Raw genomic sequence first — 18,444 nt, forward strand, 5'->3', positions numbered from 1 at the left:
ATTAAAGTTTTAACAATTAGTATCATAATGTATATACCGTGTGGGATTGTTTTACTTATAATATTTTGGTCAATGTTCCATATAAACATGTTATATTTCAAAAAAAAAAAAAAACACACACATTGTTATTGTTTAGTTTCGCATTTGTTGAATTTATGTAAAAAATAGATGTCATTTTTTTTCTAAATATAATTCATTTATTTATTTTTTACAAAGTATAGTTTATTGCTATTAAACGCATTTTCCCCTTTTGGTATCTAGTTTCCATTTTAGTTTGTTCAATTACTTGTTGAAATAAGACGTTCTCCATGTTTTAAATAGTTGAAGTTTTTTATTATAACAAAAAATAGTACCAATCTCTTATCAACATATTTGATAAATGATGCACAAATATTTAAGGTTATTAACATATGAAGTTAAAAGAATAGTGAAATTTATTTCAAAGTATAAAACAAAAACTACGGTGACTCAAGGTTATATACAGAAAAATGAATAGTTGACAAAGATTAAACAGATCATTGTTTGGTATTTTTTTTATAGCTTTCTTCCGATTATGGGCTTTTGATTCTTTCATTTGCCATACACTGAAACATACAAATTGCTTTTGTTCCTTATTATATAATGTTTGGAGGCTTACTACTATAAAAAGCAAATTAAGACTATATTAAAAAAAAATTAAAAGTACAATGCTATATTTCGACAGAAATAACCAAGTACGAAAGATATGGTTCAAAATATTTATCTACATCAACCTGATCAGGTTGTGTCTCTGTACTCTGTATCTAAAACATGGTCTTCAAGTTTATCCGATACAACAATTTTTCCAAAAAACTTTAATCGTGTATGATCAGGTTGTGACTCTAATTACATCTGACAACATTTGACCATATAAAAAAACGACAGTTTCACCATTTTAATTCCAAAAAAGTCAGATGAAAACTGAATTAATAAGTTTATCCGATACAACAATTTTTCCCAAAAAAAACATTGAAGCAACTCAAATGATGAACTTGCAGTGAGTGAGTGATGACTCAATACTTCTCTTAAGGGCAACCTGGTCAGACAATGAAATAATCAAATGTCAGGTTAGAGGAAATAGTTGCAGCAAGGATTTTACAATTTAGATGATTTCACTCTATAATCATCAAATCCCATAGCTCATTGTTGGTTTGCTTTTAAGCTATTTTAGACAAAATGTTGACTAACTTTGTTATTTTTTTTATCAGTATAATGTTATTACACAACTGTATATTGTCAAGGATAACAAAAAGGCAATATGGACGAATTATTTCAAATGTTCAAAACTTGGACTAAACGTGAACATTCATGTAACATGGACCAAATGTGTGATTTACTCTAATACGCTGTTTATAATTATACAATTACTCCAAACACATATCCAACCTGAGATATAATGAGCTTGAGATATGTCTTAGGAAACAGAAACATGAAGCAAATTCAGTTTGAAGAAGACAACAATAGAATGTAGATAATTAAGTCACTAATTGAGGAAATTCCATGCAGGGTTGAGCAACATTGGGGACCTGAGTAAACTCAAGAGGCGATGTAAATGAGAGAATTATGAAGTAACAACGCCAAGCCAAGCCAAGCCAAGCCAATCAGACTATCCATTGAATGAACCAACTTAAGTGCAAGTAGAAAGCCATATGAGCAGCATAAAAAAAAAGAGACATCACCAACTAATCAAATGAGCATTGTGTTCTTTGTAGACCAAGAAAAAAAACATTAATCCACTTTGGCTTACGATTATAGATCATTTGTAACCAGACATATATATCCCCTCATGACATCTATATTTCATTTGCTTTTCTATAATCCAAGTACTTTTGCAGCCACATTCACACTTCACTGTATTTATATGCTTCAATGGGCTTTACAAATACATATGGAAGCATATTTAAAGCTCAAGTCCATCTCCCAATAGATTAGCCTACACAAATATTACATAATACACATATGAGAGGTTTACCAGAATAAAGACACAATCATAAATATGAAAGAAACCAAAATAAGCATTCCAACACGCATCTAATAAATTTTAACTTGTATCCAGATAAATACAACCTGAAAAACTGATAAAAGACATATGTAAGAATTGCAAAGCTTTGCTCCTTCCTGAATTGGGGTCGGATTTTCTACTCTCGTGCAACAGAGAGAAGTAATTCAAGGGCATATATCATCTAAATCTTCAATAGTTTTCTTAAATAAGTTGACCTTAGTAGCCTGAACCTTTTTAGTATCTTGCCTTTTATCTTATTTGTGATAATTTATAATTTGCAATGATTTGGTGGGCTTGAAAATTGAATGTGACCTGCAAGTTCATATAAAATATTTAGAAAAACCAACAAACATTTAAAAATAAGAGATAGGTAATTTCATCACAAAAGAGCCGTTTGCCAAGCCTGTTCTGCAAATATATACACTAAGATGTCCAAGCCATAGTCAATCAATAGTTTGTATCAAGTAAAATCAAATTACAATGGTTATATATATGTCATAATCTAAAGATAGAGGATTCTTACTGGTCTGATGATTGAGGAGGTGTCGAGAGTGAGTAGATGATGTGCGTTTCTTTTGGCGGCGTCGATTACTCAGCTTCAAAAAAGAATAAATAAAAATTTAACAAAATCAGATGATATTGGTGGAGGTGTCGATTAATCGGCTTCAATGACAGATTGCACAAAGATGGATTGCAAAAATTAGGGTGGGTGTGAGATGAGCGAGGGCATCTCGTTTGAGGCTTGACAAGGTAGATACTTATACGGAAGGAGGCAGAGCATCTCGTTTATCTGGAACGACTGAGAAAGAGAAAGATAGGGATTTAGGGCTTTTTTTAGAGAGAGACAGATAGGGAGAGAGCAGTGTTGGTTGTTCAGTGGTGGCGTGGAAAGGGAAAACGATGGTGGTGTGTAGTCTTAAGGTTTTTCGATTGAGGGAGTAAAACGGAAAATAATTTCAGCGAAAGAGACAAACACCAACATATATAAGGGAAAATGAAACAAAATTGAACGATTTTTTCCTAGATCTAAGGCTTCAAAGATGACTCACAGGGATCAAAAATGAAACAAAATTGAACGATTTTTTCCTGGATCTAAGGCTTCAAAGATGACTCACAGGGATCAAAGTACTAGGTCAAAAGAACTGCCAGAAATAAGGAAGCATATTGTCACGGGATGACTCTTACTACTGGTCTATCTCCTGTGCCAATTAGTTTTTCTACAACTAAGTCAGGCTACTTTAACTATCTTAAATGTATTAACGAAATTAGAAAACAAGAGACTAACACTTCAAGAATACAAAGAGTGCTTGTATTATAAGAACTCAAGAGATTACAACGACTTCTTGATGGTCTCTACAAATGAGACCTCCTCCCCTATTTATAGGGACATTACACCTCCTCATGGGAAGTTTCTAGGTCCCGTATATTCTCGACTATTCTAGAGTGTTCTATTTAACGCCGTGTTTCAGGACTAAGCATTAATAGATGATGTGATAGTCTAGGTAAACTATTGTAACTCTTTTTGAAGTAATAAAGATGAATTATTTGAGTATTATGTGAACTATGTGAATTTATGTGCTTATTACTTATTTATAAATGTATAATAAATAAATGATAAAAATAAGCGTCAAAATTAATCTGTGAGATAAGTACGATATCTTTACATAAAGTCTTAGTGGTCGAAACAAGGATTATGGGGATTTAAAGAACGCCGAAATCCGAGTTATAACGAAGAAGTTATGACCCGTCGAATTTTCGCGACGGAACCGGCACGACACCGGGAAGTGTAAATAGTGAATTTACGATAGAAGACTTTTTGGCCTTAGTAATCTAAACGAAAGTCATAGAAAATGTTAAACCGAGAACATCCATAAAAAGAACGCCCAAATCTGACTTCGTATGAGGAAGTTATGAATTTTCTAAGATTCGACATAGTAGTGCATGACCCGAAACTCGAATTTTAGTTCGAGCTGTTTTTGGCCTACGCGACCTAAATGAGAGTTGAAGATCTCATTAATAGGAACTTAACGGTAAAAAGACAGACGAAAACGGAGTCCGTATGAAGGAGTTACGAATTCTTCGCGGTCATTTAACAGTCTAATCTCCTCCTACTGTTAAATTTAAGATCAATCGAGAATTAGCCAGCAGAGTCAAAATGAAAGTTGTAGATCTTATTTTTACCTACGCGTGGATATAAAGAACATCGAAAACGGAGCTCGTATGCGAATGTTATGAATTTTTGAAAATCAGCTGATTTCCACCCTATGTGCGATGCCACGTGTCAGCACCAGGCTGTGACTTGGTGCCCAAGTCAGTTCACGACGTGAATTTAAGGTTCACGACGTGAATTGACCCCAATTCAGCCTATAAATAGAGATGAAGGGCTGCCGAGTTATTCACACCTTTGAAGCCATCTCTCTCTCTAGCCTCTAACCCCCCCCCCCCCTAAAGCCTAGGTAAACCCCCTAGCACCCGAAGGAAGCCTCGAGGCTCCCGGAGTCCCGAGAAAAAGAGTCTTTCGGTTCAGAAACCCTGCTCCAAGCGAAGTCCGGTTTTCTATAAAACCCGCTGTAAGTGAGCTACGCCTACGCTATTTTTAATATAGCTTTTATTTAATTATAGTAACGTTATTAGGAACTTATAATAAGTACTTGGGATATTATTATGAGTTATATAAGTGTCTTTATAATATCTTTTTAACCACTCGTGGTACGGGGAATCTGGTTTAAAGGGGGCCGCATAGGGTTGTTGGATTTCAGAAGTGCTATATGCCAAAATGGTCCTGCCCTCCGGTGTTTTATGTCTGGCCCCTGTCTGTACATAGTGGGTGAAGAGTATTGTTTAACGCTTATATAATAGTAATAATAGCTAGACTATTAATTAGTCTCAGTGAATATTAGACTAAACCCTAGCGGTAATGATACTAGGTTTTGTCGAAGGAAATTGTTCTAAGAGTAACGAAGCGCTGTCTGAGTTCGGAATCACCACCTTAACAGGTGAGTGCATAATCACTTTCATCTTACACATAGATATGAAGTATTTAATATAAATTACGTGCTATGTGTGCATATTGTCTGAATACTTGCTGTCTATCCTGATGAAATATTTTTATACATGTTTCAAATGATTTAAACTGTATATGTATTTTATATCTACAAAAATGTTGGGGTAAAACATAGGTAGATGTAATAGACGATGTGTGATAAAATGATGAGAGGCCTCGATGTTGTTGTTGTTGATTCTGTCATCTAGCGGAGTATGGATGACGACCACAAACTCTTCTAGACAGTCCAGTGGAACGCTAGCAGGCTCGCAACCTGTAGGTGTTTGTGAACGATGTGTTCACCGGTGTACTCCATCCCCCTCATGGTTGCCTTTAGGACATTTATTGCTGAGGAACCCCCTTAGCAGTAGTGTCCATCCCGATCACGATCCTTAGGATAGGTCCCTTATGATAGGTGTTTAGGGACGTAAAGTGGGGATAACAGGAACGGGTAATCGGGTTATTTCTAGTTGATAAATTAAATAACTTATTTATTGTGGGTTGAAAACCCTAAGTGCTCACCAGGCTCCCAAGCCTGACCCACTCAGTTTCATGTATTACAGGTAGTGGCGCTCGAGCATAGATGTGATGTTTTGGATGAGGGATTACGGATATAGCCCTGTAGATATGAAATAATGTAGTAAGGCTTATATTGTACTGTTTATGCTTTTGATCTGTATCGAACATGACATCCCGTGGTTTTTAATGAAATACATTTCTTCGGAAATGCTTTGATAAATCTTTATCATGTTTTATTTTGGGAACAAATTCCGCAACACTTTTCTTAAAAATGTTACTCTGATTTTCAAACAAAGCATAAACAAAATCGGTCTTTTCTGGCCGTGAAATTTGGGATGTCACAGTTGGTATCAGTGCATTAGTTTAAGCGAACTAGGAATTTGTAGGATTTCTAGACTTAAACTTAGAATGCTAAGCGATGATTGTGAGGTGTGAGCACTAGCTTATTTTAGGAATTATGCCTAAAATGATTTTATGTGCTAAATGCTTTATGCCTTATGTGCTGTTAATTGTTCGGATCTATGGTCTGTTGCCGACCGGATCTGGAAACCTTATGTGTTTAGGATTCTAAACGTACGACTACGATATTAGAACTAGCATGTAAACGTTTCGGAGAGATAAGGATGATTTAAACGTCTATCCTAAATAAAGATCTAAATTCAGCTTATTCGGTGTATAGATCAAAATGGCAAGAACCCGCAGTAGAGATGGGAATGTGAATGGGAATAGGAATCAACCCCCAGTGATTCAACAAATACCTGTTGTAGTAGAAGTTGCACCCGAGCCAATCACCATGGCTGGAGTACAAGCCATGATTTGGGCTATGTTAGCAGAACAAACGGAGGAAATGAGGAAGATGTTGCACGAAAGTAGGGACGAACCTACCATGCCCATTGAGCATCCCGAGCTGATTCCCGAGCAATCAGAGGAAGGGAACTATAGCCACCATGTGACTCAATTTGGGACTCAAGGTGAACGAAGGAATGACCCGGAGAGGGGAAACGACAAGGATGGGTGGATGTATAAGAATTTCTTGGGTGCCAAGCCACCAAGTCTTTCAGGAAGCCCAAAGCCTGTTGAGATTATGGACTGGATTTCCGAAATAGAGATGGTGTTCGAGAGCTGCAACTGTAGCGAGAAATAGAAGACTGTCTTTGCAGTTAGGCAACTGAAGACCAGAGTCTTGAACTGGTGGAAGTTATTTGCAGATACGATGCCACGAGGAGAAGCCCTGAAGATGTCATGGGAAGAGTTCTTGGAACAACTGAAGATGCAGTATTGTTCAGAGATAGATCTGATTGATTTGAACAATGAGTTCCAAAACTTGAAGAATGGGAGAATGAGCATTGACGACTATGCTACTGCATTCACTGAGAAGATGAAGTTATTTCCATACCTGGTGCCAACCGAACTCTCCAAAATTGAGAGGTTCGCAAATGGACTACCAGCCGACTTTGGCCCGACGGTCGAGATGACAACCACTCTGAAATCAGCTGTTCGAGCATCTAAGAATGTGGAGACCCAGCAGAAGGAAAGGGGTCTGGAGAGGGCCGAGGTTGGTGAGAAAAGGAAATTCGATGGATCCTCGAGGTCCAACAAGAAGAGTAAATTCTCGAAGTCTGGTTCGAGAGGAGGAGGAGCCGAAGCAAAATGGTGCGAAAAATGCAAGAAGAAGCACTAGGGAAAATGTGACGGAGGGGTCACCTGTTTCAAGTGTGGAAAGCATGGGCACTATGCCAATGAGTGCACGTTCACTAAGAAGGTCTGTTATGAGTGCAACGAGGAATGGCACATTTCGAGGGACTGCCCGAGGAAGAAGGAGGCAGGAAGACCCAACATTCCACCAAAGCCGAAGGCAAGAGCCTTCCAGATGACGCTCGAGGCTGCAAAGGAGGCAGCAGATGTCGCTTCAGGTACCTTTCTTGTAAATGGTTTGCCTGCCAATATACTGTTTGATTCTGGAGAAAATTACTCCTTTGTATCACATAAGTTTGGTAAGAAACTAGCATTGCCCGTAGAAAAACTTGATAATGCCCTGATTGTAGACGTTGCAAGTGGAAAGTTCCTACCTGTTAGTGATCATATTAAGAACATCGTCATCGACTTAAACGGAAACAAATTCCACGAAGAGCTGTTGCCCATAGAGTTGAACGGATTCGACATCGTTCTGGGAATGGATTGGCTTAGCGCCAACGATGCCGAGATATTATGCCAAAAGAAGATAGTAAGGGTAAATCCCCCTGGAAAGGAGTCATTTATGGTGTACGGGGACAAACGCAAAGTGAATTCTGGAATCATCTCCCTGATGAAATCCAGGAAATGTTTCTCCAAAGGATGCACATCATATTTGCATTCGTAATTGATGCAAAGAAGGAGAAAAAGGAGGTGCAGAGTATACCAGTGGTGTGTGATTATCCGGAAGTCTTTCCCGAAGATCTTCCCGGATTACCGCCTGATAGACGAATAGAGTTCTGAATAGACTTGTTACCAGGAACGACACCAATAGCAAAAGCACCGTACCGATTAGCACCGACGGAGATGAAGGAGCTTATGATGCAACTTCAGGAGTTGTTGGACAACGGTTTCATTCGACCTAGTTCATCGCCCTGGGGAGCTCCGGTGTTATTCGTGAAAAAGAAGGATGGAAGCATGAGAATGTGTATAGACTACCGAGATCTGAACAAGGCAACGGTGAAGAACAAGTATCCATTGCCAAGGATTGATGACCTTTTCGATCAGCTACAAGGTTCGAGCTATTTCTCAAAGATCGACCTTAGGTCAGGATATCATCAGCTAAAGGTGAGAGAGCAGGATATTGAGAAAACTGCATTCAGAACAAGATATGGACACTACGAGTTCTTGGTTATGTCGTTTGGAGTTTGGACTAACCAATGCTCCAGCAGCATTCATGGATTTGATGAACAGGGTTTGTAAACCATTCCTCGATAAATCCGTGATAGTGTTCATAGATGACATTCTGATTTACTCGAAAAGCCAGGAGGAGCATGGCAGACACTTGCGAGAAGTATTGGAAGTATTAAATAAGGAGAAGCTGTATGCAAAGTTCTCCAAATGTGATTTTTGGATCCGAGAAGTCCAATTATTGGGTCATGTGGTTAACCAAGAAGGAATAATGGTTGACCCAGTAAAGATCGAAGCTGTGATGAAATGGAAACGACCGAAAAGTCCCACGGAGATTCGAAGCTTTATGGGATTAGCTGGATATTACTAAAGGTTTATCCACGGCTTTTCTTCGATAGCTGCTCCATTAACAGCTTTGACCCATAAGGGAGCTACTTATACATTGAGTGAGAAGCACGAAGAAGCATTCGAGAAGCTAAAGAAGAAATTATGTGAAGCACCGATTCTTTCTCTACCCGATGGAGTTGAAGACTTCACGGTCTATAGTGACGAATCTGGAGTCGGGTTGGGATGTGTTCTAACTCAAAGAGAAAAGGTGATAGCATATGTGTTGGGTCTAGAGTATTGCGTCATATGGGCTTAATGTTGATATTTTGATTACCCGGTTTGGGCCTGTCCAACCGTGGTTTAAGCATTAGGGTTAGCTTATATATTTTGCATGCATGTATAGCTTTAGGTTACACGTTCTCTTTAATAGATTTTGCATTGTAACCCTAAACACACCTCTACAGTCGAAGTTCTTCATCGAGCTCTTCTGAGGTGTGAGATATTAATCATTCGACATCTTTTGATCCATCCTTGTGTTCTTTGATTGCTTCATTCTTGTTTATCTGTTTTGAATCTATCGATCTAATAGCGCAATAATCTCATCAATTGGTATCAGAGCAGGAGACTGTGTAATATATACGTATCTCTTCTGTTTGAAGAATCCATTAGGGTTTCCGCTTTTGTCGAATATATAGAAGCCGTCTTCTTCTTGTCGACGGTGTATCTGGTGTTCAATAAAACCCTAGTTTCAACTTTACAAGTCTGATTCAATCAGATTAAAAGAAGAAGTTTTTCATCATGTCTCACGATGATTCTCAAGTCAATCCAATCAACATCTCCAACAGTATAGGATCCACTACGAGGGTTCCCATTCTCTATACTTAATATTATGAAGTATGGGCGCATCACTTTGAAGACTACGTCGTTGGATCTGAAGACAATGGCTATCTTATCTGGGAAGCAATAATATTGGGTCCGTTTGTTCACTCTGGAACGAACAGAACGATCAAGACTCAAAAAGAGTATAACCAACTCTTGGTGGATGTAGAGAAGATCCCTCAAGATGAAAAAGACAAGGTGTTATGCAATGTTAAAGCCATGAGAATGATCAGATTCGCTTTGCAAGCCGATACTTTCCGTTTAGTAAGTTCATGCACTACAGCTAAAGAAATATGGGATAGGTTGAAAGAATTATATTCGACTGATGAGGATCTAGATCACTCGACCCACACCCTATTGCTCTCTGAGTTCGGTGCTTTCGAACAAAAACCTGAAGAGAAACTCATTCAGACATTCGATCGTTTCAACCATCTGCTTAGCAAAATGATGAAGTATGGTATTGAAAGGAAGGTGATCGAACAAAAGGTGACGTTGATGAATGGCTTAAGACCTGAATGGATGGTAGTGGTCTCGACTGTGAAGGCACATTAGCAATTTAAGTCCTACTCGCTGGAAAAACAAATGGGTATACTTAAATCTCATGAAAGCGTGGTGTCTAAGGAAGCGAAAGTGGTTTCGGGTGTGGGTTCTCTGGCCCTTGTTTCTAAGAGAAAGAGTGTGGCAGACGAAGAGGAAGAATCTGATATGTCAGAGTGCGATCTGACTAATGAAGAATATGCAATGATGGTAACGAACCCAAAGAAGTTTGCTCGTAAAAAGTTCCCTGTCAGCAAGAACCGAAACTGGCAGGGAAGCTATAGCTCTGAAAAGACGAAAGAGGAGAGCAAGAACACTACTCAGAAGGACGATGAGAAGAAGGAGAGCAAGCTTGTGGGAGATTCAGGATATGACTGCAACTACTGTCACAACAAGAACCACTTTGCTAAGGATTGCATGCTGAGAAAGATGTCTGAGAAAAAGGATGATGAAGATGACAAACCTTACCACATGCGAAAGTCGGAGGAGATAAAGAAGAAGAAAGCAACTAACATTTCTATGAATGCTATAATTGTGCAGGAACATGTTATTGATGATGAGTTTGGTGGAGTAGAAGTTTGGTCTACAGACTCTGAAGATGAAGAGGTACGCAGACCCTCGCATGGAAGAGCTTATGTGGCGAGAGAAGGAGTTACTGAGTCGGTTGGGTGATGCTTAATGGTAACAACCGAAAGTAAGCATGAGGAAGCGAAGCTTAAGGAAGACAAATGTTTCGCTTCCAAGCCTGTGAGTGAAAAGATCAGCGATTGCGATCAGTTGATCAAGAAGGTACAATCTATCCTAGAATCACTTAAAATACCAGTAACAAACTACGAAAAAGAATTAAATGAATTAAAATTCAAGTTTTCTAACTTAAGTGGCAGTCTTATGCAAACTCGCTTACCAAATTCTAACCTAACTGACCAACTCAGCAGGGAGTCTTCCAAGAGTGAGGAGAGAAGGATGTGGATTCAGCAGAAGGAGTCAAAGTTAGTTAGGGCTAGGGATGAACTTATTTATGTGCAACGAGACAATTTGAAGTTTTTAAAACAAAGAAATGTTTTCTGTTTGATTGCTAAACGCTTATATACTAATATCACCCAGTTACATCTAGATTGTGAGATAGGTAAAAAGATTCATAAAATGATTTTGCCTTTCCTTGAATTTAAGGAGGACGAAGTCATTGCTGAATGTGAATCTATAATGTCCTCAGATGAGCTTTCAGTGACATACAAATATGGACTAGACAAAATTGAGGCTTTTGTTGAGTCCAAAGAACATAAATGTATGTTAAAGAATTTGTTGGACGAAAATGATAAATTAAAAATCAAAACCAAGACCATACATAAGTTTGACTCATCCAATGTCAAATTAAGTTCATAAAATAAAATGAATTTAGAAACCACTTCTGAATTTGATGAAGAAAGTGAAATGAGCGAAATTTTTGTAGAGGACGAGATTGACTTTTCAGAATTTCTCAAGAGCGAATCCGAAACAACAAAATCGCTTGTATCTGAAAATTCCGTTGAGTTCGCTTGCATTTCCAAGCATAAGTCCAAGGTCCTCAAAGAAAAGGCGGTAGTTTATCAAAAGGTGCAAACAGTGTCGAACCAAGTATATGCTGTTGAAGGAATAACTAAGAAACAAACGGCAGAGTTGACCTCCTTGGTTGATAAAGATAACGCTGAAGGTTGTGACAACTACTTCTGGTCTGCACCCATAGACAATGCAGACGAAACGGTTGGCCTGTCGGAGCGAACCTGATGGAGAGTCAAGGGTAGATACGTGGTTGAACCCATCAACAAACCTTCAAGTTTTGATAAGCCAAGTTTAAGCGGCACGAAAGAGATACCAAACGAACCAATGAAAGCATCAAGCATATCTTCAACAACAACCGAAAAACATGAGGAGAAACCGAAACCAAGAGCGAATATTCATAAATCTCAAGAGCAACTTGCTGAACAGAAACACCAGAGGAACAAAAGATACATGAAGAACCTCAATGAGAGAAAACAGTTTTGGCAATCCCAAAACCCTAATTATGTTCACTCTAAAAGGGCGTCCAATCCCAAAGCAAATGACAAATCAAGGGACAAATCTCCTTCAAGCAATAATTGCCACACAAGTAGTCAGACAAACCGAAAAGGAAGTTTCGGTCCCAACTCTTACTACGCCAAGAACCGAAAAGGAAGTTTCGGTCCCAACTCTTACTACGCCGAGAACCGAAAGTCAATTTTCGTTCCTAAATCCCATTCTCCTCACTCGCAACCAAAACCAAACCCGGTGGAGGATATCAAAGGAAAGGGAAAGCTCATCTCTAATAATGAAGCACAAGTTAAAAAAAAGTCAGCTAACCTTAGGACTCCAAAGAAAAACTCAACTGAAAAATCAACTACCAATAACACACCCCAATTGAAGCAAGATAAAAATAAAATCAAAGTTTACACCATCAAACGAAAAGATGAAACCACATTAATAAAAAGAACATATTTGGTTGATCTTTCTGTTGCAATTCCCTATTCTGTAAAAGACTCACTAGGGCCCAAGAGACTTTGGGTTCCTAAATCTGCTTAATTTTGCAGGTTATTAATGACGAACAGTTTGACGACGAATGGTATATTGACAGTGGCTGCTCTCGTCACATGACAGGAAGGAGGGAAGAGCTTAGGGAGTTTCGGTCCCTTAAGGATGGTGGATGTGTAAAATATGGAAACAACTCATATGGCACGATCAAAGGATATGGGATGATTACAAATGGCGAATTTTCGATTCGTAAAGTAGCTTACATGGAAGGATTGCAACATAATCTAATCAGCGTCTGTCAACTGGTTGTGGGAACTGGATTAAAGGTTTCATTCGATGACGAGGGTTCAGAGATCATCGAGAAGAAAACTAAGAAAGTCCTGTTGAAATCCATGCGCAAAGGCGAGATGTATCCTCTGAATCTCAACCCAATAAGAGGAAAGCCAGTTGTATGCATGCTGACAAAGGCGAACTCAGATGAAAGTTGGTTGTGGCACCGAAGACTCTCGCACCTGAACTTCAAAGATATTAATAAGCTGGTGCTTGGGGATCACGTGCGTGGACTTCCTGTTCTCAAATTTGACAAGGAACATCTATGCGCAACATGCGAGATCGGCAAGCAAAGCCGAAAGAGTCACCCTTCTCGTATCAATACAAAGATCATCGAACCTCTTGAACTACTGCACATCGACCTATGTGGCCCTTTGGCTATCAAAAGCATCGGTGGTAGTAAGTTTATACTTGTAATTGTAGATGATTTTTCACGCTTCACCTGGGTTTTCTTTCTTAAACAGAAATCAGAGGCGACTCCCAAGCTAAAGGTTTTTATCAAGCAAGTGGAATTGCAGCTGCGAAAGGTGGTAAGAAACATAAGAAGCGATAATGGTCTAGAGTTCAAAAATAAAGACTTTGAAGAGTTTCTGGCTGAAAAGGGAGTAACGCACAACTTCTCTGCTCCCTATACTCCACAACAGAATGGGATCGTTGAAAGGCGAAACTGTTCATTGTGTGAAGCCGCCCGAACCATGCTGAGTTTCGCTTCTCTTTCATTATACTTCTGGGCAGATGCTATAGCTGCTGCTTGTTACACACAGAACCGGTCCTTCCTCAACAAGCGATTTTCCATCACTCCATACGAGATTTTGAATAATCGTAAGCCCGATGTAAAGTTTTTCCATGTGTTCGGTTCAAGATGCTTTATTTTTAACTCCAAAGACAAACGAAACAAGTTTGATGTAAAGGCAGATGAAGGAATCTTTCTTGGCTATCCGCTTACTTCAAAAGCATATAGGGCTCTGAATAAACGCTCAAGGAAAATTGAAGAAACCTACTATGTAACTTTTGATGATAATTACATGAAGAAGATTCTAGCAAGCGAAGGTTCAACGGAGGAAATCTTTCCGGAATCAGGTAAAGTCTCAATTCCCATTTCCAATCTGTTTGGAGAGTACATGCTACTCTTTGATGAACCAGAGAAGGCGATCCACTTGGAAGCGAAAGCAGCAGATAACAATATCGATACCTTGAAGAAAATCATTGATGAAGCTACTAAAGACATGGAAAGCGAAACTCAACAACCAACCGAGAAGCAGACTCAAAGCGAACCTACTGCAACAGGTGATCATCCAGCTACCAATGACCCTCCAAGAGAAAGCTCTATACTCCAGGGGGGTTTGTCTACACCAAAAACAACCGAATTGCCTTATCAGGGGGTGAATCCATCACAAGGCCCAACCCATGAAGGTCCATTCGAGGGGGAGAATCCATATTCTGACATGGGATATGCTTCGCCATTTGAGGGGGAGAATGAAGATGAATCAGAACTTGAAGTAGAAGTAAATGCTGAGCTGGATCCTGCCTGTGATCCAAATTACCCTCCTCTCATAAAATGGACAAAGGATCATCCTAAAACTCAAATCTATGGTGAATCATCTGAGCGAATTCTCACACGCTCTCAACTGAAGGCGAAGCAAGCTGCTTTATTCTCTCAAGTAGAATTCTGCATGTTTAATTCGTTTGTCTCCAAAATTGAACCGAAAACGGTAAATGTTCCTCTTGATCACTCTGATTGGGTGCAAGCTATGCAAGACGAACTCCATGAGTTTGAACGAACTCGTGTTTGGAGGTTGATTCCCACACCAAAGGATGTATCTGTAGTCGGTTTAAAATGGGTTTTTAGAAATAAGTTAGATAAAGAAGGCAACGTAATTCACAACAAAGCGAGGCTCGTGGTGAAAGGATATTGTCTGGAAGAAGGAATAGATTATGAAGAGACCTTCGCTTCTGTAGCAAGGTTGGAATCAGTGAGAATCTTTCTGGCATATGCTGCACATAAAAACTTCGAATTTTTCCAAATGGATGTAAAATGTGCTTTCTTGAATGGAGAACTAGAAGAAACGGTATATGTTGAACAACCACCTGGATTTGTGAACGAGAAGTATCCTGATTACTGCTACATTCTGGATAAAGCAGTCTATGGTTTGAAGCAAGCCCCGAGAGCCTGGTATGAAACTCTAACACGTTTTCTCAAAATGTCAAAATTCAAACAAGGTTCGGTTGAACCAACCTTCTTTCGCAAGAAAGAGGGCCAACACTTAATGATAGTTCAGATTTATGTCGATGACATCATCTTCGGCTCCACGAATCCTAGCTTAACAGCTGAATTCAGGAAGATGATGGAGACTAAATTTGAGATGAGCGCAATGGGTGCGATTAACTTTTTCCTTGGATTGAATATAAGACAGGGACCAGAAGGCATCTTCATTAATCAGGAAGCGTACACGAAGACTCTGTTGGCGAAGTTCGGCATGACGGGAGATTCCAAAGTAAAGGTTCCAATGGCATTTGGCACGAAACTGACTCCATCTATTGAGAAATCGGCTGTTGATGTGACTCTCTATCGTCAAATGATAGGGTCCCTTATGTATCTAACGGCTAGTAGACCGGACATAATGTTTTCAGTCTGCTATAGTGCAAGGTTTCAAGCAAATCCAAGAGAACCTCATATGGTTGCTGTGACATCCCCATTTTCACGGCCAGAAAAGACCGATTTCGTTTATGCTTTTTTTTTTAAAAAATCAAATCAGAGTAATCTTTCAAAAGGTGTTGCGGAATTTGTCCCCAAAACAAAATGTAATAAATAATTATCAAAGCATTTCTTAAAGAAATGTATTTCCATTTTATTACAAAACTCGGGATGTCCACATCGATACAGACCAAAAGCATAAACAGAACATACATTCATTTACACTAGTGATTTACATCTCCTTTAATCTCTCAGTGCAAAGCAGCTTCGTATCGATACCTGTGATACAAATAAACTGAGTGGGTCAGGCTTGGGAGTCTGGTGAGCATATAGGGTTTTCAACCCACAATAAATATTTATTATATTTAATCATCAAATAATCAACCCAATTACCCATCCCCGTTATCTTCTTTATTTCTTAAGGTTTTATCCTAAGAATCAACTATCCTTCATTCATTCATTCCTAAGGATTGAACTAAGGAATTGGCACAAAGTCCATTGCTGCCCGAGGTTCATCTATGCAGTACTAAATCCATAGCTACCAAGGTTCATCCATACAGTACTAAATCCATAGCTACCAAGGTTCATCCATACAGTACTAAATCCATAGCTACCAAGGTTCATCGATACTGTACTAAATCCATAGCTACCATCGTTTTATTATAAGCCACTAAATCTATAGCTGCCAGAGTTTTTAGAGTACACCGGTGAACATCAAGTCCACAACACCTACAAGTTGCGAGCTTGCTAGTGTTCCACAAGACTGTCTAGAATAGCCCGTGGTTGTCATCCCTACTCTGCTGAATGACGGGGGCTGTCATTTGGGTAAAGGTTTCACTCATTTTTTCACCTGTCACCCTCATCTCATGATCTATATCATCTTTCGTCTCATCCTCAAACTCATCCTTCATCACACACCAACTATTTCGTCTACCCATGTTCTACCCAACATATTTGTAGATAAAAATTACATATGTATACTTTAAATCATTTAAAAACCTGTATAAAACATTCATTCAACAACCATCTCAAGTAAACAAACAACGTATAAACACATAGCATGTATTTCGTAGCAAATACTTCATATTTAAGCGGTAGAAGAAAGTAACTATACACTCACTTGATAACACGATGATCGGACAGCACCTCGTCTCTTAAAATAATCTTTTCCGATAAAACCGAGACGTTTTCTCCAAAACCGGGCTTTACGCAGGCAGAGTCTCGGCTCGGAAACTTTGCTCCTCGGGATCCTCGGGGCTTCGGGACTTGCTTCGGGGTCGGGAATGATACCGGGGCTTTGGGGGTAAAGCTTGCACGTAAAACGAGGTAAAACGAGTGAGGGAGAAAGAAATGAGCAACCAAATTCGGCAGCCCATGACTTCTATTTATAGGGGCTGAAACCCCGATTTACGCTGGGCGTAAATCCTAATTACTCTGGGTGTAATGCCTCTACAAGCAGTACGTTTGGCGTACTTCGGTTACGCTGTGCGTACTCTTCGGATAAGCTTTGGTATGCGTGCCTCGGACTTCAAAAATTCATAACTTTCGCATACGAGCTCCGTTTTCGACGTTCTTTATATCCACGTGTAGGTGAGACTATGCTCTACAACTTTCATTTAGACTCCGTCGGCTAATTTTGACTTTATTTTTATTATATTATTTTTAGTAGGACGGGACAAGAAAACTCCGTTATAAAATCATAACTTCTTCATCCGACGTCCGTTTTCGTCTGTCCTTTTACCGTTGGACTACTAACGACGAGATATTTGATTCTCATTTAGATTGTTTCGGCCAAATATCACTCGATCTCAATTTCGAGATTTAGGTTGTATACCGCTAAGCCGAAACTTAGAAAAATCATAACTTCCTCATACGAAGTCAGATTTGGGCGTTCTTTCAATGCACGCTCTCGGTTTAACGTATTCTACGACTTTCGTTTAGATCGCTAAATCTAAATATCGCAATATCGTAAATTCACTATTTACGTCGCGCTGTGTCGTGCCGGTTCTGTCGCGAAGCTTCAACAGGTCATAACTTCTTCGTTATAACTCGGATTTCGGCGTTCTTTATATGTACGGAATCCTTGTAACATATACTACAACTTAGTTAAGATTAATCCTTCTAAATAATCTTTCATCAAAAAGTCATTTTTTGATGCTTATTGTCTCTAAATTGACTAGCCCGAATCTACGGGCGTTACAATTATCTCCCCCTTAGGATGATTACGTCCCGAAATCATCAACGAAATAGGGCTTGCATAATGATTCCATACGTTATCTCTTCATTCTAGGTAATAACCGTAACTTCTATGTTTCCTCGGAAGAGTATATAACTCTAGGGCTTCCTGACTACAGACGATGCCCAATCTTCCGTATGCTTTTCGTATTATGTTGAACTTTCAGTCGTAACCTTCGAGTTACAAAATAAGTCCTTATTGTGGACTCCTTCTTCTTCTTAGGATAAATACTTTCCTTTATCTATTGTAACAGAACGATGGGCCGTGCTCTAATGACCTCTCATCGCATGATGCAACGCTTAGACTCATGTCTTTTAGAGTTAAATTCCAGAATGGAATATACCTTCCTTCATATTCTAATGCGATATAACCACATTTGAACATGTAGCATTTCCAACTACAAACTTCATTAATAATGAGCGCGTTACCAATGATCGCATTGATTTCAATCTTCCGACTTCCGTCAAATGCTA

At 39.1% G+C, this 18,444-nt stretch overlaps 1 long non-coding RNA gene across 3 annotated transcripts; it reads right to left on the reverse strand.

Moving 5' to 3' along the window:
- Positions 1-728: 728 nt before the first annotated feature.
- Positions 729-3,351, reverse strand: LOC145108441 (uncharacterized). Of its 3 annotated transcripts, none has more exons than XR_013708272.1 (3): positions 2,544-3,351; positions 1,405-2,332; positions 729-1,054 (listed from the first exon to the last, which is right to left on the reverse strand). It is a non-coding gene; the product is annotated as an uncharacterized LOC145108441 (long non-coding RNA). The 3 variants fall into 3 exon arrangements; XR_013708273.1 differs by lacking the exon at positions 729-1,054 and having other exon boundaries at positions 1,335-1,951; positions 2,086-2,332; XR_013708271.1 differs by lacking the exon at positions 729-1,054 and having other exon boundaries at positions 1,335-2,332.
- Positions 3,352-18,444: the final 15,093 nt, after the last annotated feature.

This window comes from Lactuca virosa, chromosome 4 (assembly GCF_052849685.1).
Source record: "Lactuca virosa cultivar CGN04683 chromosome 4, Lactuca_virosa_CGN04683_v6, whole genome shotgun sequence".
In the NCBI taxonomy this organism is placed as follows: domain Eukaryota; kingdom Viridiplantae; phylum Streptophyta; class Magnoliopsida; order Asterales; family Asteraceae; genus Lactuca; species Lactuca virosa.